This window comes from Pteropus alecto, unplaced genomic scaffold (assembly GCF_000325575.1).
Source record: "Pteropus alecto unplaced genomic scaffold, ASM32557v1 scaffold146, whole genome shotgun sequence".
NCBI classification, from domain to species: domain Eukaryota; kingdom Metazoa; phylum Chordata; class Mammalia; order Chiroptera; family Pteropodidae; genus Pteropus; species Pteropus alecto.
Window position 1 is genome coordinate 28,801,921 of NW_006442107.1, and position 25,024 is coordinate 28,826,944.

The 25,024-nt window shown below is 36.9% G+C and overlaps 1 protein-coding gene across 14 annotated transcripts in view; it reads right to left on the bottom strand.

Annotated features, from left to right (window-relative positions):
* The window catches only part of DLGAP1 (DLG associated protein 1), a 798,454-nt gene extending 775,473 nt beyond the window's left edge, over window positions 1-22,981 (bottom strand). For 8 of the 14 annotated variants that reach the window (XM_025038576.1, XM_025038573.1, XM_025038572.1 and 5 more), the window contains exon 1: window positions 22,589-22,981. The gene's annotated coding sequence lies outside the window, so the exon portion shown is untranslated. The remainder of the gene's footprint in view (window positions 1-22,588) is intronic. The other 6 variants (XR_003042561.1, XR_003042560.1, XR_003042559.1 and 3 more) reach the window with 2 other exon arrangements.
* Between the last annotated feature and the right edge of the window lie 2,043 nt (window positions 22,982-25,024).

Sequence of the window (25,024 nt, forward strand, 5' to 3'; positions counted from 1 at the left end):
AATACTAGAGATTCCACAATTTTACTACCTTATTAAAATAGGAAGTTGGTGTTACCATATCAGATCCCACTAAGGCAGAGAACAACCTATAACATGAGCCAGTGAGCCTGTGTCATAGCGTTAGAGTCATTAAATGTCTTATAATAAGCATAGCCAGGGCACTTTTCAACTAAGGATCTAAAAGAGTTTTAAAAAGATTATATTGTGAAAATCTCAAAACAGCCCTAAGAGTTACAGTGTTATTACTTCTATAAATTTTGTAACATCATCTATTTAGGTCAATATATGATTTTATCCTGAGTCATTGTATATACATATATGTAATATATAGAGTTCCCATCTTACTATATTTTAGTCCAGGATGAGTTAAAACAGCATGATAAAATAAATAACTATGAATAAATTGAACTTCATTTAATTAATTCAAGATTATCATTAAATATTAACCAACATAAAGGTGTTACTGCTGAATATATCAACCATCACTCTGAATGTGTGAAAATATCATCTATCCTCTGACAAAAACATTATAGACTTTCTTCATGTAAATGTGTTGTGTTTTTCTTAATCATTTTGTCTAAAGTGAGTATTTATAAAATGTCTTAATTTTGCATTCTTTTGTAATATTATACACGTATTTCTTATGAAAAAATATCAGACCCAAAATCACAATAAAAATAACTTTTGCATGCAAACATCCACTCACCAGATTGGAAAAAATAAGAAGACAGTGTTGGCAAGGATTGAGGACTCTTACTTTATTTACCACTTGTGGGAGTCCAAATTGTCACAGCCGCTTTGCAAAATGGCTGGGCATTGTCTTGAAAAGCGGGCACACTGCACATCCCAGCCTCTTTCACATACTTATCATGAAACATGCATATGAATGTACGTGGCAGCCTGGTAAGTAATAGCAAAAATCAAACAAACAAAAACGACCATCAAACATACCAAATATATAAAAATGAGAGGCTGAATGAATGAGTTGCTGAACAGTCAAAGTAGAATTCGTACTACACTGAAAATATATTAACTGTCTGAGTGGATCTCAAAGAGTATTGTTAAATGAAAAATAAGCTAGTTGCAAAAGAATACAAAGATTTTGCTGCCATTTTGATAAAGTTCAAAAGCAAGCAAAATTTCAAAAAATAATATTTAGGTATAATGCATATAATGTTAAAATAATAAAGAACAGAGAGAAAACAACAACAAAGTAAACATCTGCAGAACAGTTCATTGCAGAGAATAAAAGGTATTGAAGTTAAGTCAGCATTTTGTGGTTGTGATGAGGTTCTCTGAAGATCAACATCATGCTTGAGGTGTTTGTTGAATTGTTATGTTTCATATTGTAAATGGACACCAAAAAGTTAAAATATTTTTAAAATACATCACCTCAAACCCAAATATTTCTTTTAAGAGTGTGCATTTTATACCTGAAAAGTAATATTCACTTTTCCCAAATTAAGAGTTTTGATTTCTAATTCTCAAATTAAGAGTTTTGGTTTTACAGTCATTAATAATTTCGTGACCTTGGACATGTTACTTAATCTCTCTGGAGATCTTCTTTTTCCAACCTGAAATACAGGTCTTAGATGGCAATCTCTTAGGTCTTTTCTCAAGAATATTCTTATAATTCTATAAATCTCTGAGCCTTCTATCTTATAGAAAGTCCATTCTACCCAAATTCAGTTCTCGAAAATAAGCCTAAAGGAAGTTAATCAAATGTACAAGTGTCTACTTGTGTCTTTTTAAACACTAAGTTATTTAAATATACCATACTGTTCATTTCCTCTCCTTTCTTGAGTTCTGGCACCCTAGGATTTAAATTTTTCAGCAGTCACAGGAAGTGGCTTCTCCTCTGGAAATTTAGCAAAGCCAGATGGATTTTTTTTCCTCATGAAGTTCAAGCTAATATTTGACTTTAAAATCAAAGTGGCACGTAGCATTATATAATGGAAATAATACCAGACTGCATATTAGAAGTCTATTACTAGTCATGGCTTCGATATTTACTAGTTGGTTAACTGTGGCTAAGTCATTTAACTTCCCTAGGCCTCAATACAGTCATCTGTAATAAGGTGCCAGCAATGGACAAAATCTCTCTTGAAACCAGTGTAGTATAATTTCTGTTCCAATATAGTATATTTGTACCTAATTTAACTTAGTTCTTGGGAACTATTTTTTTTTTTTACTAAATAATCATCTACTAATACGAAGTGTTCAAATAGCTTGCTGAAATCAGTTACTAAAACAAAACATAAAAACCACTCAGTTCCTGCAAGAATACGTTGTTTTTGAAGAGGCTAAAGAGAAATGGGTACATACACTGATGGAGACATACAAAAATTCCTAATTCCTTTGTTTATCTAATGTATGAATGTACTAGATACTGTTTGAGCCACCATAAATATGGCAGTCCTTAAGGAACTTACATTCCTGTCGCAGCCAAGTAAGTACCTATTCTGAAAGATGACTGAAGGTGGAGGATATATTCTTCGTCACTTTGACCATTTATTTCATAATCTCACCACCAGAACCTTAAAGCATTTTACCTGTTAGAGATTTGGGGACATTAATCCCCATACAAATCTACTTAATTCTCATCTATTCTTTCTTCAGACATTTCCAGAATAAGCTACTATCAAAATCTGGATGGACTCGAAAAAGATAGTTCTGCTTAAACAAAAAAAAATTAGTGATTCTTTGTTGAATGAAAAAAATCAAACTCTTCAGTTTATATCCCAAAGCTTCTCTGTGGTCTATATCTTGCCACACCCCCTATGTTCTAGACATCACAAATTAATCACTGCTATCTATACATGTTTAGCCCTTTTGTTTATATACTCAGTCCCTGAACTTGATCCTGTCTATGAAACTTCCTCAAAGCCCAACCCAAAAGGTATGTCTTTCATAAAGTCTTCTCCATTTTATTCTCTATTTTATTCATTAAAACCTGTTCTCACCCCCAAAGCATTAAGTTCCTACACAACAGCATTTTCCTCTACTGCTTTATATCACAGACACTGATCTACGTATATCTCTCTAACAGGAGTGTTATACCCTGTTTGAATTTTGACCCACAGAATCTTCATGCATAATAAAGTGGTTGTGTTATATCACTGTTTTGTAGTAATTGGTTAAGTAACAAAATATAACTGATACACTAACTTTTCCTTTCTCTCACTTTCTTTTTTGAGCTCTTTATTTTCTGAACTTTTTCGCTAAAGCCTCCTTCTCCTTGAATCTGTCCAGATTACAAAAATAGTCAGCATGTCACTATCTTTCCTCTCCTCACATTGCTGGGCCTCCACCACGCAATTCACCCACCTTGGGTCCCATATACTTTTCATTTGTTCCAACAGTATCCTCTAGTATTCCCAACTCTCAACCTATCTGGGGAATGAATGCTTCTTCTGTTGGTCCTGCATGAACATGGTCCTTCTCAACCAGATCATAGAGAGACCAGCATGGTGGCAAAGGTTTACAATAGGTTGTAATAATATACATGAGATACTGGTGGAACCCAGAAGAAGTGGCATATAAATCTCCCAAGGGAAGCTGTGAAAGCCTCCCCACTATGTGGAACAATGCTTAGTGGTCTGCCACGCAGAAAAGGAAGTAAGAACATCCCAACCAGTGGTAACAAACAGAGGCAAGACATTGAGAAAAACATGATAAAACATGGTGTTATACAGGAAATGACAAATAATGTGGCCTAAAGCATTAAAACTACATGATATAGAGAAATGTTAAGAGTTAAATCTGGAAAAGTATACTTGACCAGGTCTGAAGAAACTTTAAATGCCACACAACAAAGTTGAAACTTTACCTTTCAGGTCATAAGGACTAGATATCAAATGATTACATTTGGAAACTCAGCTAAATAAATACATTTCAAAATGATTTATCTAATATAACTTCAGAAGATAGTTTGGAGGGAGCTGAAAGGGAACATGGAATGAGCAGAAAAGGCAGTTCTTGGATTAGCAGAAAAAAGATATATAGGGAAGGCACCAGGTAGGCTGAAGGTACCTGGCTTGTAAAAGAGAAGTTTATTTGAGAGAATAATAAGTAAGCAATTAGAGAATAATAAAGGATAAAGGTAGGCAGTTAATTAGTAAAATTTATGAGTGGATGTGAGGAAGTAAAAACGGAGGATACCTCATCTTTCATTCACTTAAAAGCTGCCTCAGAAATTGCCTCAGATTCTGGCTTGAATAAGTAGTTGGTTAACGTACATGAAACAGAAAATACAGTCACATTAAAATACTGGCATAAAATTCCAAATAATGGAAATGTATTATGAAAAAATGAAAAGAGACAGAATAGGAGTCAGGAAAGATAATTTTCATAATCCCAGAAAACAATATAAAGGTAAAAGAAAGAGAAAATTGAAGTAGGTAAGGTAAAAATGTAACAAAAGAGGTAGCAGCATTCATTCATCTCTCAGTCCCCACACCAAGGAAGAGAGGGCAGTGATGCAAAATTACCATGATTTAGCTGCATCTATAATTTAACTCTGGAAAGAGTTTTGGTATATTTGAATGCAATTGCTCCAGATGTTCTACAAACCCATAACTCTTTAATCACAGTAATAAAACTACTCGACAAAAGTGTAATTCTGGAGGGATGAAAGCTGCCTAATGTCTCAATTCTTTCTTTCACTTCCCTCTTGCAACACATGAAATGATTAAACCATGTAGCACCCAAAGTAGGGGCGCAGCAGGTCACAGGAGGTGGGACCAGGAAAGTTGAGGAAAGGCTATAAATGCATGAATTCCTGAGAGGGTTCTGGGGCTCAAAACCAAGTACATGTAAAGGCAGATACCATGAATTAGATGAGTTAGGTGGTTAGAAGCCAGTACAATGCATGAAAAGTGGTCAGAATGATCATCAAAGAAGCTCAAAATATGCAAGAAGATTTTGGTAGCACGGGGAAAGTCAGAAGCTTAGAGAAACATTTCTGGAAGTGGGTAGGGTGAAAAGTTCCCAGAGAAGTGGTCTGAAAGTACACAAACATGGCCACATGAAGAAGACTCTAATAATGATCACTTGTTTCAAGCAATGATCTTTCACAGCTATTCCTCTATGACAAAAGCCAACTGCCAAGCATGATTGCCTGGGACCTACAGGCAGAGACATAAGTACCCGGCTAGAGATAGAAACCTAAAGTCCAATGGTTCTGAAACTTAAGAATGCATTATAATCACCTGAAGAGCATATTAAAACAGTGATTTCTGGGTCCCACCTCCAGAGTTTCTGATTCAATAAAGTTTGAATTGGGCCCCAGTATTTTCCTTTCTTATAAGTTCCTAGATAATGCAATGCTGCTGGTTCTGACACCAGACTTTGAGAACCACTGCTAGGGGTCATCAGTTCTTATCCCTAGATGTGCCCTAGAATCATGTGACATAGAATCATGTGACAAGCTTTGTAAATGCTCGTACCTGAACCCACCCTAAAGATGAAAATTTCGGTGGTCTAGGATGGGGCGCGAGATCATATATTTTTAAAGTTCCTTGGATGATTCCAATGTCTAGACATGGCTGAGAATTGCTGATACATATAGATGTAAAGTTAAATGACAACAAATTAGCTCTTTTTTGGATTCAGCAAGGTATCTTTCTGAAGAGGAGCTGGTTTCTCTCTTTGAACTTATAGGGTCTAATAGTGGTTATATTCTACTAAAGCACTTTTCTCTTAGCTCCAACTCAATCAAAGTCCTACTTATGCCAATAAAGGATTTAGATAATAACATCAACAATTCATAAACCATCATAGAAGATTCACTTTATCTTTAGGAAACAAAGGCGAGATCTTTAACAATGGAAGGAAGCCTCTGGTTTTCTTCATCCCTGATGCCAGGATTTAGGAAAAAAAAAAAAAAAATTTCCAAAACAACAACAAAGCAGCCAAGAGAAAAATTCAATAAAGTTACTGAAGAATTACAGAACAAATGGGCTGGCTCATTTCTGAAATTTTATGAAGAATATCGGCTGGCTGAAATATTGACAATGATTTTTAATGCAACTTCAGAGATAGGAAAAATAATCAAGTACTTTGCAACATATAGCCAAGTGAGACACTTCAATGCACGGATAATGTTTGACCTGTTTTGCATTTTTCAGAATTACTTAATATCTGATCAATTAACAATAACTAATGTATTATTATTAATCTCGAATTTTTTTTTTTTTTTTTTTACCAATTTCTCTTTCCTATCTACTAAATGTGCTTTTAAAAAGATTGATTTTTCACTAGGGCTAATTTTTGTCAACAAAATAATGAACTGTCCCCTTTGAAAAAAGAACTCAAGAGCTTCCACAGCTTCCTTGGGAAGATGTACATACCACTTCCTCTAGGAACTGCAGTAACTCATATACACTTATTACAACATGTTGCCAAATTTTGCTTATATGCTGAACCCTTTGTGACCTGGTACCTTTGTGCCCCAGTATCAAACATAGTGTATGACAAAGAAAGGATCAATAGATGTTTTTGAAGTGCTAGACTGATATTATCACCTAATAGGTCCTATGTTATTTTAAATTTAGAAAATAGTTTTAGCTATCACGTTTCAGCCCATGATCCTTAAAAATGTTCATAATATTTACTTATTCATTTTTATTAAGTTATATCTATAGTTGTGATGACTTGAAGCCTCTGTGGATGAATTAAAAATTTTCTGATTCTGGAAATTTTGAAAAATAATATAAATTTTCCGCAGGATTTTTTATCTACCATATGAAATAGAAAATTATAAATCCTTCTAAGACACTTTTTATTTCCAAGCTTTTCAACTCAAGGCAACTATTTAAAATTCTTCATGCTCCCCCGCCCCCAACAAATGATCAATCACTTACCCCTTAACCACTCCTTATTCTCCCTTCATTTTTCTCTTCATTACTTTCATCAGTAACCCTAATTGTGTATCCTATAGTCCCCCCAAGAAGCGCAGTTTATCTTCAGCTTCTTTTGTTATACTTACTACTTACCTAGTTTATATAAAACACATTCGATCTTCTTTCACAGACTTCCCAGTGTTTCAAAATTTGATTGCTGATCCCTAGTTCATCATTACAATCCTATAATTTGTAAAATCATTCAGTTTCAGTAGGGATTTCATATTTCACTGAAATCTCTGTGTAACACAACTCTCATCTGAATTACAGCTTACAGAGTATTAGTATTTTAAGGGAACCTCAAAACCACAATGTCATCTCGGTCATTTGACACACAGGTAAACAGAGACCCTGAGAGAAGTGCACATTACAGGACTCTCAGAGTATTGTTGTCAGCAACATAAAGAAGAGATTTATATGAACTGTCTAAAAAGGCTCAGGAAAGAACGACTGCATGCTTCTTTCCCATCTCTGATATTCCTTTGACATCAGCGATCCCCAACATTTACCTGCTGAGTTCAGTAACCCTACTCAGTCCTACTACAATCCCCTGTAACACTTCATCATCCTGCTACCCTCAATAAACTGAATCCCATTCTGCCCTTCTTTCTCACTAGTCTGTGAGTTCACTGAAAGGGGGATGGATGATGACATTTCTATTGAGGAGGTTCCAAGCACTTATTAGGAGCTGACATATTCATAGAATTCAGACTTAAAACCAAAGCTTTAAATACATCCTCAATTAAGAATGATTTAAACTTTTGTTCAAACATAGCTTGTTGTTATTATAAGCAAGAATTTCAAATTGCTGAGTATTTTGTTACTTCACTTTTATTTTTTGGACAAATATTAAGAACCAACATTTGACAAACATTTTTAAGAAGCTCTATGCTAAACAGAGTGCTGAGAAAGAGAATATTGAGACAGGTTGAACTACTTTACAAACAGTGGTCAAAAATGGCATTAATGAGAAAAAATAAAAGTCATGTGAAAAGGAATTGAGAGTACGAAGGAGGCAAAATTCCAGGCAGATAGAATAAAATATCTTAGAAAGTATTAGTTATCCTTACATCTTATACGTAAACATATATGACTATGTGATGTGAATTAGTCGATTTTAATTATAGAATTTCTAATAAAACATTTTGCCTCACATATATTCTAACATTATTAATTTTAAGACCATGTCTAATATAAGTAAATTGAATTCAAATTTCAATGTACAATACTTGTAGTTTGAAAAATGGCCAAGCCTTCGGCCATATTTCCTGTCTTCAACAGATTACTGCATTACTATTAGTACATTATGTTTACTAGGACTAGTCTAGAACTTTCACTAAGTTTATGTCCTATGTCAATTAAACATTCAAGTTTATTTTGGATCAGGAATGTAAAGCAATTCAGAACAAAGCAAAATCATTAGAAATAATCTTTATGGAAACATAGGAAAAAAGATTTAAGACATTTCACTTACAAAATGCATTTGTTGTCTGTGACACAACAGGGACAGCAAGGGCTTTACAAAGGGCACTCACTATTCTATCAGTTTTATATGTGTCCACTTTCATTTCTCCTTCTGTTATTTACATGAGCCAAACATCCTGTACAAATATTTACTTATCTGAGGCAAGGATGCTTATAGAATCAACTAACCTTTTTTTAAAAAAATTAAAGTTATATATATACATATATATATAACTTTCACATATATATATGCATTTGCATATATATATATGCATTCTAGTATTTTATATTATTTTATAGGCCAGTGGAATAACCTTGATCTTAAGGATACAACAATGTTGATTTACCAATGTCTATTTAAACAGATTGAAGTTTTTAATTCCCTCAGCTGAATTGCAAAGAATCCTGAGACAATGAGCACATTCTTTCAGAAATACATTAGGAGTCCAATCTAACATCTTCTTTTACCCTTGATATTAAAGCTCTTATCTGATCCTTGCAAAAAGCATGCCAGGTTTGCTGTGTTCCTTAACTTGTTCTTACTGCAGACTTTATCTGTGTTTATGTTTCTTTGTCTTTGAGGGATGTGTTCATTTATCCTTTCAAATAGATTTCTCAATGGGTAAAGCAGAGAGCTGAAGTTTCTCTTGTAGCCTTTCCTGGAAAGAAGAGACTGATTTTCTTCATAACGAGCAGATGTTCACACCCCCAGAGGCTTCCACAGAGACTTACCTCTGTCATACAAAACTTCTCTGACAAGTGGGAAGAGGCAGGTTGAAATTGGAAAGTAAGCCAAACACAACCTACCGATGTGCTTCTTGGTTCTTGATACCATCAGAATACCTACATTCTGAAAGAACCCTCTGAAGCACTATTAAAATCAAAGTCAAACTCAAAAAAAAAAAAAAAGACCTATGGCGATTCCTTAATACAATAGACATTATAGAACAAAGTAGCTTCAACCATCAAACTATAGGGTTGTGATTTTAATAGAAGTAATTCTATTTCTATTGTTCTCCACCTAGGAGATATATGAAAACAGAAAGAAGAAATTAAAGAAAAACAAAGGAAGCGTCACTTCAAGAATTTCCAAAAAGCCACCTTCTGGGCCAGCCAGGATGTGAAATTAAATGATTTAAAACCAGAGGAGGGTGTATCCAGTGGCTGGAGACACATTTCTGAGAGTAATCAGTTTTACAATACTGAAGCTTACTAAATTTCTATTTCACTATACATTTCTTGGATGCCAACCAAATGCCAGGCACTGGGTTAGGTCTCAGGGGAGTATAGAGCCTAGTAATAACAGACCTCTGTTCAATTACTAGCTCCATCCATGGTAGTTCTGTGGTTTGAAAATATATTCTGTAAGGCATGATATCATTTTCTACATAGGGCTTAGTGTATGGAAAGCATTCAATTAGATATATAATCACTATTATTATTACTAAATTATTATTACAAGGATATAAATTTGTAAGAAACATGCTTTATGTTACAATTCATAATCTAGTGGGAGATTAAAAAAACACAAGTAGCTACAATGCAATATGGTAGATAGTGTATCCGAAGAATATACAGACTGTATATTCTTAAAATAGAATAGAAGGATAAAAGAATTACTCAGCAGTGAAAGTAATCCCATACCTCTCCTAGAGCTTTGTCAAATCCTAAAGCTAGAACATGTCAAGTGAAAGTCTAAATTTAAAAAATAAAAAAAAGGCTTATTTCCTCCTATGCCAGAAATCAAAGAATAATACTTCAATAGTCCCGCTCATCTGGTTCTATTTTTTTCATAACTGTTATTTATTTCTAACATTCTAAAATATGTATTACGTTTATTATTAGTTGTCCATTTCCTGCCACTTTAACGTAAATTCCACAAGGGTATGCCTTTTGTCTTTTATTTCTCTTGTTGTTCAGGACTAAATTCAAAGCACCTAGAATAGTGTCTGGCATGTACTAGTTGTTCAATGAATTGTTTTTGGCTGATGAATGCAAGCATAAATGAATAAATGAATTGGCAATTTTCACTGCTCAACAGTGGGCATCTTTAAAATCTGAAATGTGTAGAAAAAATAATTGGCAAAAATGACCTTAGTACAAAGGAATACAGTCATACCTACCACTCCTAACTTATTGATATCTAACTTATAAATAACCTACCCACCTTGGTTCTCAGTGCAGGACATAATACAGACAAATAAGCAATCTCAGACTTTCCTTCCTTAATTCAAAGGGCACTCACTATTCAAATAAAGAGCAGTAGTTTACATAAACGTAGATATTTAATGATTATTAGTGTCCCTAAGTAAGATCTTTTGGCTTTCTCACTCCCCCACCAGGTTCTAGCCCTGGATCCCGGGTAACCATACCTCAGGAATGACAGCTGCTGTTGCCTGAGCATCATCCAGCATCAGACCACTGGCAGAACCGGGGGGGCTCCTAATTCTGTGGCAGAAGGGGCGAGGTATATTCCTAGTCACCAATTTAGAATTTATTTTTTACATAGATATAGGGTCCTGAATTTTAGATAGATATGGTTTTCATTAGAGTAGTATTATTTTATTTGTAGAAAAAAGGTCAAAAAGACTTTATAAATTTAACCTTAGAAGCTAGCCACCATGGGATAACACAATTTCTATGTGATAATTCTGTTTTGATGTCCAAAAATATTCAGTTTATAAGCATACCTTTGATGTAACTGTAAATTAATATTGCCAATATTTAAATCGCATTCGATGTAAGTTTAACAGTTCTCTTTGGAGCATCTCAAACCATTTTATGTGTGCCAACATTTCTACCTAAAAGGAATTTCTGAAAGAATAAAGCCATGAGAAAAACTATTTTGTACTTGGTTTTATTGGGTTTTAAACCTACATCACAAGATATGAAATACTGTGTTACTACAACAGATACAAAACCTACAAAACCTGAATAATCTAGATATAACAGCCCAGACATCTGTCCCTTAGTGAAAAACAAATGGAATTTTCCCACCTAATCAATCAATAAAGTTCACATTCTGTTTTGTATTGGTTTTCATTTCTAAGAAAAATAAATGTGAGCTGAAAAATAATTTATGAAAAATAAACTATGACACATGCCTCAGAGACAGAAGACAAACCCCACAGAGCAGAGAAGGTGGATGCAATCAGCAGTCAAGTGTCCTCCACCTGTCAATGCACAGCTGACTCTGGGCTCACCATGATGGTTAGGAGATGTTCCTCCATAAAGATCAAGCATAATTGCCTCTTTCTGGTTAGCCTCTGGATTTTTTCATATCCTATCCTGCCTTAATAAATATTTTGAAATTATATTATATTATAACCTTAGATATAATCTGTGTGATTATATAGTCTAAAAGACCATTAAGGTCTATGTTAGGTGCTTGTGAAATAAATATGCATTCTGACCAGAGTAAATTAAAATTTACATTTTGAACATCGCTTTAGATGCATTAATTGCTTCACAATTAAATATTCTTTGGGGAGAAAGACATGACTTTGATTCCTTTTGTAGTCTCCTCGGAGCATATGGTAACATGTTAGACAGGGCTGGGCGATAGGGGTTGTGGGCCTCTTTTCTTGTAAATACAGACCATGGAGCCTACAGGCAATACTGAAAGTCGTATCTTTCAAGAGCCCAAAGACTAAGGTGCTCAATAAATACTAACAATTATTAAACTTCTTCAGTGAATTGCTGTCACTGTTATCAGTAATAAAGAAAAATGAAATAAGATGTAGGAATTTTCAATAGGAGAAAAAATATTTCATGACTAGACAAGTAATTTTTAAAGTTTTACTTGGTACTACTTTCGTGTAAAACGACAGCTGGCAGATTAGCTCTTACAGATAAAATATAGTTAATAATAGTATTTATTTGTTGCTCACCATGAGCCCACCAATGAACTATATACTTTTTATAGGTTAGCTCATTTTATCCTTTCAAGAACTCTGATATGTAAGTTTCATTATCTTACTTTTTCAGAAGAGAAAACTAGGCCTTAAAATTAATTTGCCCAAAGTCATCTAGTTGGATGACTCGGGATAGCGGAATCAGGATAGGACAGGGTAGTAACATTCCTATCTGGCACATAGAAACAACTTCTAGTATCATGGGCTATACCAATCACCTTATAGCAGATAATGCCCTAATCAATATCTCAGATTTCATCATTTTATAAAACTCAGGTTTATTGTTTCACAAGTTGCTGATGTCTGATTACAAAATGTCCAATATCATCTTAAAAATCAACAAAACCAATATAAAGCTCAATTTTTCTCACTACCAATTAGCTACTTATCTCAAACCTTTATATGTTCCAGTAATGTCATTATTTCCAAAGTCCTCACACTCCAAATTTCCACTCAGCCTGTGCCATCTCCAATAATTAATCACCAATCATCAAGAAAACAGCTGCCATCCATTGGAAAAACCACTGTGCTGCCTACTGGGTTTAGGCCTAGGAGAGATACAAAAGTACACGAGCCAATTCATTACTTAAAGGGGCTTAAAATCTAGGAGTATTCACATAAAATATTTAAAATGTAAACCATAAAGTAAATTATCCAGAAGAATGCAACTGGAATTCAGAGGTGAGTTTACCCAGAGCTACAGTAGTCATAAATGTTTCATGTGAGAGGTAAGATTTGACTGGGCCTTGAAAGAGAGAGAAAAGGCTTTGAAATAACTATTTTAAAAGAAATCCTTGTTCATGGTAAAACATCCAAACTGTATAGAAGGACATAAGGGGCGGGGAGGTGGGGGAGGGAATCCCTGACTCCTTTTGTCCTAGCCCCAGGAGAAGATGCTGTTAGCAATTTAAATAGACAAAAATTTAAATACAAGAAGAGAAAAGAAACAAAAAGAAAAGGGCCATAATAAAGCAGTGCTGACAATCAGGGACAGTCACAGTAGAGAAGAGGTTTATGTAAGGGACTAACTACAAAATGAAGCTGAGCAACAAAGGGAGCCTCTGTGCCTTCATGCATATGTCTTAATATCTCTATCTCTCTCTCTCTCTCTCTCTCTCTCTCTCTCTCTCTCTCTCTCTCTCTCTCTCTCTCTCTCTCTCTCTCTCTCTCTCTCTCTCTCTCTCTCTCTCTCTCTCTCTCTCTCTCTCTCTCTCTCTCTCTCTCTCTCTCTCTCTCTCTCTCTCTCACACACACACACACACACACAATCTGGACCTGAACACCAACCAAGGTCCAGGTATGTGCTTGGATATGCGGGAGGCAGGGGAGTAAAAATGGATGTGATTGCTGCCCTCATGCTCTCAAGGACAAAGTTTGAGGAGTCTCACAATGACTTTGTCAGTTCTTTAGAAAAGCAAATCCAGATGCAAGTTTAATTATAAGAAAACACTGGAGGCAAGAAGTTCCACTAAGAGTCTTCTGTGTATTTCAAGCACAAAATGATGAAGACTGGAAGTGGAGCGGCTACAGAAGAATTCGTAGTGTATAACTACTTCTTATTCTAACTTAATGTGGAAAGAATTAAGACCAAGAGAAGTTATGTGTTTTGCTCAAATTTGGAGTGTAATTAAAAGGCTTTGTAAAATAACCATCAGTAAGAAAGTCTCGAAGAACTAAATGTGAAAATAAAACTTTTATAGTTTAATAGGTATGAAAAGATGATACCTTTATCACTTCAGAATTGGAAAAGATTTCTTAAACAAGCTATTTTATCTATACCATAGAGAAGAATCAAAAATGTATCTTTTATAATATATGTCTATTATACCTAAATAATAAAGAAATAAATAAGAAAAAATACATCCACTTTTAAATTTTAAAAAATAATCTTTTCACCCAAAGACATCATAAAAATGAAAAGACAAGCCACCAGTTGGAAGATCATTGAAACACGTATTATAGAAAACTCTGTTATCCAGAATATATAAATAGCTCTGACAAAAAGTTTTTTTAAAGCAGTAGAAAAGTAGACAGCATGTATAAATAAGCATTCCACAGAAACTTAAATATTAATCAAGAGAGGAAAAATGGTCACTATAACTAGCAGTCAGGGAACAACACATTAAATAAAACTACAAGGAGATATCATTTCACATCCATAAAATTGGCAAAAAAAAAAAATGTATCACTAAGTGTTGGCAAGGATATAGAACAAAAAGAGCTCTTATAGATTGTTGTTAAGAATATAAATAGGCACAATCCTTTTCAGTAATTTGGCATTATCTGCTAAATGTTAACATACAAATCCTACCCTCCTATAATTCCACTCCTGAGAAGATACCCTAAGGAAAGGACTCTCCTTGTTAGCACAAAGAGATGTACACATGAATGTTCATAGCAGCCCTGATGGGAAATACCCTGAGTCTCCATCAGCAGAAGATTGAGACATTAATCACCACATTTTATTCAATGGAATACCATATAGCAGTGAAAATGAGCAAATAAAATATATGTATATGAACAAAATACTAATCAATTAAAGTAAGGTGAAGAAGACTACAAAGAGCATATTACTATTTATATAGAGTTTAAAAACAGCAGAAAGCAAAATGAGACTATATTGTTTAGGTACATATACATATATAGCAAAGTATAAGGAAATGCATGGGAATGGTACATACAAAATTCAGCATACAGGATAAGTACCCCTGAAGGGAGCTATGCTTGGAGAGAGAGTACGCTGGGAATATTAACAGTATATGCAATTACTTATTTTATAATCCGTGGGGTAGGTGCATAGGTGTACAATATTATTTAGTTTTTTGGTGATACTGAGATATTTCACACTAATTTTTAATTAATAATAAAAATTGAAAAATAGTTTGTGACACAGACATAGAATAAAAGAGAAAGGAAAAAGTCAAATATTACTTAAAATTTTTTCAAAATATTTCATGTCTTATTTTCTCCCAACCCTACCTCCCTAGACCCGGTTCTCATCATTTATGCCTAAATTAGTGCAATGATCTCCTAATGCTTCTCTCTGTCCCAATCTAGTAATAGACTAGTGATCTACTCCCATCATTCCAAGAGGCCACTTCTTCAGGTCACTATCTATTCAAAATCCTTCAGTGCTCTTATCCACTCTATATATTCTTGTATAGTCATCACTAAAACTCTCCATAATGTATCTTCATCCTTCTCAAATTCATTTCCAGGTCTAAATAAAATGCACTAGAGGCATTTTATTTAGAGCATTCCTGAACCGGGAATATGCCAGGTTGGTTAGCATCTCTGTGTCTTTGTAAACAGTGTTTGGCCTTATCTTAAAACCCAAGTCCAGTTTAAGATTTTCCTTTTTAGGAAGCATTTCACAATAATGCCATTCTTTCCTGAGCTCTGCCCCTCTGTAAAAGCCCAAGAAAAGTATGATTGTTCCCAGGCTTTTGAACACTTAGTTTTATCTTGTAACACATTCTAATAAATTACTTCTCAGATTACATTGTAATCTTATCCTTTGTATTAGATTTTAAGCTGTCCATGGATTTGAACAGTGTTTTGCAATTCTGTATTCTCCATACTAATGACTACACTGGAGATATTATATATTTTTTTGTTTGCTGATACTTAGAAAGGCTACATACATGCCAAATATCTAACATCTATCATCTAGATCCCTTAGAAGTCTTAAAGCAGAATGTTATAAATTGTCAATTAAAGAAAGGCAGATCTAGAGAAATTATTAAATATCATACTTTGTAAAAACATGGGCTATGTCCATGTTGAGTCTTACCTTTTCTCATAGATCATTTAAGGCTCAACAGTGAATCTAGCTTATAAAACATAGTGCCAAGTGCCAGGTTAACATATCTATGAAGCTGGCTTACTTCACCATATCACTCAAGTATCTCAGGAGCTTAGAATAGTATAAAATGTACTGGATTCTGGCCAGTACAATAATTATAAAAATACCTAGAAGGCTATGATTCAATATAATTTTAAATGGTAGTTTCCAATATCCCCTATAAATGAGAGCCACCTCACATACAGGTCAATCTCAAGCGAGAAAGTCAGTTGTAACCATTGTTCTGTATCCTACTACATTTGACTCTCATCCCTGTGATCTTTCAATCCTCAATGAATAGTTTGTAACCCTTCCATAGGCAATCCTATTCTAGCTACTATCTCTGTTATCTCTTGAGTTTATGGTCTCATGGAGGTAGACAGGAACATAAACAAAAAGTGAAATACAAAACAAAACCAAGATATAAATATGTATCAAATTCAATAGAGGTAGGGGAAGGAATGCTAAATCCTACAGGATAAAGGGTGGGAAAGGAGCTTGTGCTAAGCCTTGAAAGGCAGGGTTAAATTCAATATACAGGCAGGTGGGGTGGTTAAGCTATTATTATGTTTATTTTGAGTAAGAAAGAGAAGAAAAGGGAAAGAACAGGAGTTTTTTGCGTTTTGTTTTTTTTAATATTTATTTTTCTTTCAGCCCTGTGTCTACTGGGTATTATCAGAGTATGCTTAAGACAAAAGAATGTAGAATTTGAGACTATAAAGACTGCCATGCAAAAACCATGTAATACTACTCTCAGCATTATGGTCCTTAAAGAGTCGAACCACTCACTCATTTGTTCATTTATTGATTCATTCAATCAATGTTTACTGACCACTTATTAAGTGCCAGGTACTGTGCTAGGCATCAGTGATATCTGGTGAACACATTATATTTAGTTCTTGATGTCATGGAATGCACAATTCAATGGAGAAGACAGTCAGTTGAATAGTATAGAATGTACTACATTTGGATAATCACCAAAGTCAATTCATTATTTACTATAAAAGTATAATGAAAAAGAAAGTATAAAGCAAATAAAACTTCATTCAACTGGCAAGCATTACTAAGTGACTTTTCAGCTGAGGTTCGGGAAAGAGGGAATAATGTAAGAAAAAAAAGTGTTCCAAGCAGAGCAGGGGAGAGACATCTTATTCAGCTGCATAGAAGCTATAGAGTCAAGTGAGTCTCACCTGAATTGCTTGAGCTAGGGCTCACACAATAAACTTCTAAATGTGTTATTGTTCCAAGGTTCCCCTGCTGCCTCTTCTGAGCTCTAAATGGAAAAGTACATCTCTGAAAGAATGAAAAAATTCCTTTGCCTTCTAGGTTAATGTCCGGGAATAGAGCTTCGAAGGCAGTGACTGTGCCTTGTCTTCTTGCTAGAGTAGTATGATGATGGATCATATCAAAGAATAGTTGTTTGAGAAAGTCTGAGATGAGATCAAAACGGCATTTTCCTCTGAAAGTGCAGCATGTGTTTTATAAAGATATCTCAGTGATATCTAGCAGGGAAATTTCTAGTCCAGAAATAGACTTCAAACTGTATTTCTACTGAAACTGAAACCAAGATAGAAAGGGTCCCCTAGGAAAGGTTATAATCACAAGGTTAGGTGAGGGTTAATGCCTGTCCTATCATATACTCATAACCATTCTCCAGTAGTAGAATTAAAAGGCAAGTTACTCTAGCAGATGTTTTCAAATTAGCCAAAACCATGTCATGGAGAAAAGCAGCAGAACTGGAAATGTGTCTGGAGAGAGAGACTTTCCCACAAGCTACCTGAGGGAGCCACTAAAATGTCCCTGAACCCTCCTGGTGCAGACAGGGAGATAAGCAAGTCCCAACATAAATCATCGTCTTCTATCATCCTGCTTATCCATGACTTCAACAAGACCTCTGCTGAATACTAAGAAAATCTGGCAGGGTTGGGCAGTTAATATACTGCCAAATCACACTCTTCATGCTTGCTTTTCTCTTGTTTCTTACAAATCTGATAAGAAAACATTGAGAAGAGTCATAAAAATTGTCAATGACGACAGAGGAGCAAACTATGATAAGTGAATATGAAAACAAACAGTTTACTTTTGGGCAATTACCAGGAGGATGGTGAGTTTGCATCTTTAGAGCAGATTCAGAACACTGATATCTAGTTCACAACAACCCCACACGGGGTAATCATAACCCAACTATGTTGGTTCTCATCTACCCAAGAAAAGGCCCAAGAATCTGGGCAAAAGATCTGTGGCTATATATACAGAGGGCTTCCTGAGTGTGAGCTGGTCTTCTGAAGTAGAATGTTACTTGTTACTCAGTAATCATCAGCTCCTCCTACAGGAAGAAGAACATAACCACCAACCAGGAGAAATCTTAAGTCAATAAAGGCAGAGAAAAATCTCCAAAAAAAAAAAAAAAAAGGAAAAGAAAAGAAAAATAAAACCTCTACTATCTCAACTGGCACACCAGTTGTCTGGTCCCTACCATCTCCTAGAAAGAAGGCTGTAAAATTCATGGGTCAACACATCTCATATGCAATAAAAACCTCTGTAGAATCAGAGTAAGGAAGAAAAAACCTCAAAGGGAAGTCATTAGCCTTTTTAACTTTTTAGCCCCATCCCATTTTTCCTGTTCCCAACCGCGTTTTGCTCTGCATATTTGTGTATTGCAGAGTTACAAAAAATAAGTAGCACATATATATTGTTAATATGAATATATAACATATAATAATATATATGTGTTACATATAATATTATATATTAACATGTTAATATTATATATTAACATATTATATATAATATATATGTTATATATATTTTTTGCATAAGCCAAATAGGAAAGGAGCTGGTACCTGATATCTTGTACAATGAGTTGTCAGTGGATGTTTTAACAAATTAAAGTGAATGGCTGAAGATTAGCTCTAAATCCTCCTTTGTGGTAGAAAAATGTTTGACCATCCTGGGAACAACATCTTTGGCAATTCCTGATAGACCACACATCTAGAGAAAATCACCTCTATAGGGCAAAAAGAGGACTCAGGCTGCAAATTACCATGTTAAAAAAAAATACTTTAAGGGCCATTAAAATTATTCCTTTTTTAAAAAAAGAATTTCAAACCTTTAGGATCTTCTAGAAATAAAAGAGACAGCCCAAGACATGGAAAGCTTTTGAACCTCCAAGTGTCTCAACAGCACAAAAATTTTTAGGACGCTGGAAACGGGCCTTCTTGTGATTGTGTTTCTTTAAAATAAAAATGTACAAAGAGAACAACATAACACAGACATAAGGCATAGACTGTTAGTGTGGGAGGTGAGGATTAGAAAAAGCATTTAGATTTTTCAAAAGCCCTTTCAGTCTTCCTGCTTTAATGGCGTTCCTTTAGCAGGAGAAAATAATTACCAAAGGAAAAGAGAAAAGAAAGAAAAGAATTTACGAATACATCATTTCCTTAAATTAAGCAAGAAGAGGCAAGTGTGGTTTCTATAAAAATGATATCTTCATAAAAGTCTTCCAACTGAATACTTCCTAAGAAGAAACAAATCCTTCTGCATGGAGCAGAGTTGCTCTGATAAAGGGCAGAACAATTTGTGGGAATGACCAAGAAGACACTGTAATGTGGATTTGAGTCTATCTTAGAAATGTCCCTATAAACATGTACACGTAGATAGGATTTTACTATTTTTTCTGCATTTGAAATAGAAAATAAAAATCAGAATGCTGAATTCTTTGTTTAGAGAAGAAGTTGCTATTCAAAGCATGTGACACATGTCTCAATTGAGTTGTAGCTGAAACTACTACTATGCTACACTTATCTCTAAATGAGTAGTTAGTAAAACTTCAGTTTCCCTCTGCCCAATTTTAATATTACATTTTAAAAAATCAGTTTAGGTGGCTATATAGAATAAAGGCACACATATTTAATCAAGTTAAATCAACATAGATGTAATCTGTATTTCCGAGTGTGATTCAATAGGACACTTGAGCTTAGAAGAATTTAAAAGTAGAACAGCACTTAGTTTTAGGCAATTTCCCTATATGGGCTCCATAATATTTGAGAGAAAGGTCTTGATTTTAATAATCACTGATATGTTTTATCAAGGTTTTTGTTCTGGCAGGGCAAAGTTTATATTGAAGGCGAAATTAAAGATGCTAAACCATAAAAATTTCCCATAAGGAAAACTGATATATTCAGTATTCCTCCCAAAACACAATTGTTCCTGTGTGATTTGAAGAGTTGTCAGAAAATTACTTTGTAATTTTTTAAAAGAATCTGTTAACAAGTTCAGTTTGGCAAGATTTATATGGCCTATAATTTTTGAGATAAAACATTTTATTTGGCAAACTAATCTTAGAATAGAAATACATAGAAAAATGGAGAAATGTATGTTTTAAAAATATATTGTATTTGCAAATGCACTCAATTTTTTTTCTCATATAAAGTAATACTTCTCTTAAATGAGTTAATTTTTTTGAAAGTCATAGAATTTTAGATCTGAAACTAGGAATATTTCAAGGAGTGACTTCCCTATAGCAACTTTAAACTGAACTAATAAATCGTAAGGAAATTAATAACAAGATAATTGACACCAGATTTCTATGAACTTCCCTATTTCATGACAGAATATGAATTTTCTTAAACAAGTGTAGCTTTTATAACCTAAACATTTAAATTTCATGTATTTTGCATAGATATATTCAAATTTTCTTTATGGCTCTGAATTTCCTTTTTAAAAATTTAAGCAAAGAAAACTTTATCCTTTGATATTAGATAAATTAGGGTATTTATAACATAACTTGCCCTCATGTCATTTTCATTCAAGTTAGAATGAGAATTATTGCTATATAAGCAAAATTAGGCCAGTGAAAGTTGTTTCCTGTGACTGAAATTCTGCTATAAATAACAGTCAAAAGACAGTCAGCTCCGCCTTGGTAAAAATAATTTACAAAGTGTTCGCATTCAGTCCAAAAATCACTTTCTTAGTTCTAAACATTCCTCATCCCAGGGTCTGATTGCAATCCAGATTGCTCCATCAGCACTTTACAAAGCCATTCGTGAAGACTCTCAAAGCTAAAGAAAGATCTGTCTTTAATTGTTACTTTTATTATATGTCTTTCATCTTGTAATTCCATAACTTCACGTGCTATGCCGCGGAGACAGAGAGCATCGATCTCTCACGCACTAGAGCCAGGCTCACTGTGTCAGGAGTGTACAGTCTCGTCTGAGTCCACAAAAGAAATAACATCTCACTCACTGGCGTCCCTGTCCCGGCTGTCTCGCCACCTCAGTCCCTTCCCCTCCGCATGCCCTCTGCTTCTCAGACGAAAAAAAAAAAAAAATTCCTCAGCATTATTGGCCAGGAGGGATGCTAGCCCGGGAGTCAAGGGCTGGAACGACGCTCAGGCATCAGCACTCTGTCTTGGGCACTGGAGTGGCGGGCTGCCCCTTCCCACGGCCTCCCAGAGCCACCCGGCCAAGCAGAGATATCTCGCCTTGCGCAAAAAGCGCAGCAGCCCAAGTCCTGAATGCAGGGGCTTCATCCCCGCGCGGCCCTCGGAAGGTCCCTCCCGCAGCTGCAGCCGACCCTCAATGAAAGTGCAATTTGTTATCCCTCCCAGCCCAGAGGAGAGGTTTCTGTTTGGTCTCGGCTCCAGTCCCTCTCATTCAAGTCGCTGAATACCGGGTCTCAACGCTTGCCATGCAATTCGCCGGGAAATGGCCTCGGCCGCGGGCAGGGACAACTCTACAGTGACCTCCCCCTTAGACTCCGTTCTCTGTGTGTGTCTCTCTCTTGCTGTGTCTCCGTTTCTCCCTGTGCCCGTCTCTCTTTGTGCCTGTTTCTCTGGCTTTTTCTCTTACGAAGTGCGCGCGCGCGCGCGCACACACACATACACACACGCGCGCACACACACACACGGAGGAGGCTTTCTCCACAACCAATGCCAAAATGTCACCTAAAAAGCAAGTGCAACAACTTGCTTTGGAAACGACCCAGGAGTCGGTCGAGACACCCCCTGCACTGAGCAGCCCCCTTCCTCCCCTGCAAGGTGCATCCGCGGTTGGGGGTGGGAGGAGGTATGAATTTGGCCGGTGGAGGTGACTGGGACTGGTGTTCTCATCTCCCCCTTCCAGAACCCTGTCGCAATTAGAAATCTACCCCCTCTCGAGGACCCAGGGAAGAGCGATGAGGACTGCACGCCTGGAAAGGGGCGCGTCGGCCCGGGGGTTCCTGAGATCCTAAAGGGGCCGCGTCCCCGAGTGCGCCCCAGGCGGCGGAAGGCGAGAGTGAAGGGGTCCCGCAGGAGGGCGGCCAGGAGCCTAGCCTACAGTTTCTCCACTGACAAGAGACGCCGCGACCGCGCGGCGGCCAAGAACCACCTAGCGCGCCGCGACAGCGGCGGTGGCAGCGACCCAGACTCCAGTGGTCACAGCCACGCGCGCAAGCCCCAGCCCTGCGGCGCAGCCCGGCGTTACCTTGCCGCTACCCGCAGTCCGACCCTCCGTCTCTGCGTCCGTCCGTCGGTCCCACGAGCCTCAGCGGTAGGATGAAAGAGGTGTCCTCGCTGTCGGGACAGGCTCTCAGTGGGGTGAGGAGAAGGACTAAAGAGAAGATCCAAGGCGGCTGCGGCCGCTCCCGCCGCTGCTGCTACCGATTTGCCGGGGCCGAAGGTGTCGAAGAGGCCGTGTCCTGGGGATTGCGGGGCCCGGAGCGCTTCGCTCCCCTCTGGCGAGGAGACTGAGAGCCCGGACGCGGCGGGCTGGGGCGGCGAAGCTGGGCTGGTCACCCGCCCCTGGGTGCATGTTAATACGGTGGAGAGGAGGAGTCCCGCGCTTCCTCCGCCCAACCACCGGAGCCGGCGGGTGGGCGGCGGCCGCGGCCGGGAGCCAGCCTCATGGGGCGCGGGCGGCGGCGGGGAGCCAGCCTCTCTCCCCCGCCCCAGCTACTACGGCGCAGCCACTAGCCCTGGCCCCAGCCCAGGCACGTGCGCCGAGGCCGCGGGGAGGCGCCGGCGTACCCCAGAGCGTGCTCCTGGCCTGCGGGTTCCGCTCGCAAGAGCTCTCACACCGGACGGAGGGGAAAGCCCTACATCCCAGGTAAGGAACCTAGAGGCGGCCACCCGTTAGTGGGCGTGCCCCATCCGTTCCCTTGCGCAGCGTCTCGGGAGAATTAAACCTTCCCCTCCCCTCTTGACAGCCGTTGTTCCCAACCTTGCCTTTTTAAGGGAGGGCATTAGGAGCTCATAGTACTTTCTATCACAGGAGATCATGTTGATGAGCAGAAGGTTTGCTGTCTTCTCTTCATTCTCACGGTCCATAGTTGCATTTTTGAAGAAGTAATTGCCACAGAGGAGACAGAGTAGTGAAAAGAGTCTGGTCTCACAAGGACCGACGTTCAAATTCGGTGCCATTACTGTCAACTAGTTATTCTTCAGATCCTCAGTTTCCCCATCTATGCAATGACAAATCTTGGAAGGATGTGTGGATTAGATTACACAATTTAGTCCACCAGTTCCTCTTGGTATTAGCCTAAAGGTAATCAGAGAAATGAATCCCTTTTTCTCTTGTCCTCTGACCTTTGTAAACTCACCACACTCCCTCCAAGGGTATCTGGAAGCCAGGCTCCTTCACATAAGCTGGGGTCTTCACCTCTACTTAGAGGTACTCCCAAAATAGGAAGAATCCATGTGGCTTTAAAGTAATAAGAGATATATGGTGTGAATAGGTGAACTGAGATGTGGATCAAAGAAAAGAAAGTCAATCAAGTATTCATTGAACTCCTTCTCTACCCACTCAAATACTAAATGTTCTGGATGATATAGTTAAAATAATCATGGTTAATTAACCACTGTCTTCCTGTTTCCCTCCACTCAAAAAAGAATGGTCATCTTCATGGAGAATGTCCTTTGTGCTACAGCTCCCAGAGAGAACATCATGCCAAAGAGTATATAATCTTCTTTATGTAATTGTACCCATAAAGTTATAGCATAAGATTTAGCATCTGCTTTGTGTGATATCTAATTATAAATATTAATAGAATATGCTTTTTAAAGAAAACAGTTCTAAAAATGCAGGGAGGTGAAAAACAGTTACCATAAAAATATGACTCAGATAAATAATCGCTTTTCCACAATTCACTGAGTGATTTTCCATTAAAGAAAAGAAAAAAAAAAAACTTTAAACCACTAACCACTCAAAGAAATGGAAGTAAACCCTCAACATTGTAGTACCATGATCAGCATTGCTTTCACAAAGCTCTAACAAATATCGCCAGCCGACTCAGGAATGACTATATAGGGGCACTTATGCTTCTAAAAAAATTCCATGAAAAGGCAAAGTACTGACAGGAAAAATTGCCTTCATAATCTGGAAAAAGCTACTACCTTGCCTTTCCTGATTTGTAAATATGTTTAATCCATAGAATTTTTAATGAGGTCACATAAATAAGAAGGCTAATATAATTGTCAGGCCTTAACCCAAATTAGGTAACTTTACTAAATAAAATTGCTTGAAGAGGAAAATAAATCTTACAAAATTCCTATGGTAGATTTAACCCAGCAATAATAGTATCTATATAACACTACTATTAGAATTTTCTGACTGTAAGTGACAGAAACCAAATTTGGCTAACTTAAGAGAAAGTAATTTATTCGTAAGATATTGAAAGCTTCTGTAATTGAAGGGAGGACTGGAAAGCAATCTTGGAAACAGGCAGGGTTTGAGGTAGTACTGGAGGGGTAGAAAGCTGGAAAGACAGTAATAGTTTGCTTTGATGCTGCTCAGTCAATACGAGTAAGTGTCAGCTGTTACTTCTAACCTCATGTTGCTAGATCAAAATTCAAATCAAAGGGTAGATCATTTCTTTGGCCAAACCTCAGTCAGCCAACTAACTCCCTGGCTATATCAGCATAG